This window comes from Sinocyclocheilus anshuiensis, unplaced genomic scaffold (assembly GCF_001515605.1).
Source record: "Sinocyclocheilus anshuiensis isolate Anshui unplaced genomic scaffold, SAMN03320099.WGS_v1.1 scaffold2609, whole genome shotgun sequence".
NCBI lineage: Eukaryota > Metazoa > Chordata > Actinopteri > Cypriniformes > Cyprinidae > Sinocyclocheilus > Sinocyclocheilus anshuiensis.
The window spans coordinates 17,947-18,935 of NW_015541026.1; positions in this window are offsets into that span (position 1 = coordinate 17,947).

The window sequence follows — 989 nt, forward strand, 5'->3', positions numbered from 1 at the left end:
AACACAGATTTAGACAGATTTGTGAACAATATTTGAGAGAAATAGGCCTTTTGTGTACATAGAAAAAGTCTTAGAAAAGTTGAGTTCAGCTCATGACAAATGGGGGCAAAAACAAAAGTGTTGTGTTTTTAATTTTGTTCAGTGTATGTTGGTACATAGGCAATATATTAGTGTTCTAAGAATTTTTAGTAATTTTGCATCAACACCCAATCGAGTTCCATATGCAAATTACCATGCTCTCACACAAAGGGTCATAAAACTCCCCAGTATTTCCAACCTCCCGCTTGGAATTTCAACCTTTCTCATTGGACAAGCCCATCCTGAGAGGCGTGAATCTTCTCGGACCTTAAAAGGCTCACGCACAGTTCCGCCCATGTTTTTCTTCTGCTAAGTCTTCTGCTAAAACCTTCTGATTGCGGCCCGTGTGGAGAGCCTGAGCCGGTGCAGGCGTGCCCGGTGGGCTCCAACACATAGTCAGTCAGTCTACGGTTCTGTTAGATTCTGAGAAGATGAGGATGTGAGCTAGCACCCTTCTAAGGACACCCTAAGTTCGTGCCAGGCTTCGGCCGTGTCTTTACATTCACCAACGATCCTTGGATCTCAGCTGATGTCTCTCTTAGCTCTTTTTCACTTTCAACTGGGATTATGGACTGTAACATGCAATGCAATGCAAGTATCATACATTTAACTAAACGAAACAGAGGTTTAGTATAAGCTGTAGACCCCGTTCTAAAACGGAGCTGATGGTTTCACTCAGGTGGTTAACGGACTCTTTTCATAGCTTCATTCTCTGGTGTTTCCTGATGGCTTCATCCATCAAGCCTCATTTGCCCTTTCCCATGTATGAGTTTGTGTTAGTGTTTAGTTAATAAAACTCTTGTGCACAAATTACAAGAGTTTCTGATTCTGCCTTGCAAATTAATGTCCCTTTACGATTTTGATCCTTACTACATGCTCTAATGCATTAATACTGTATGAAAGTATTTTCT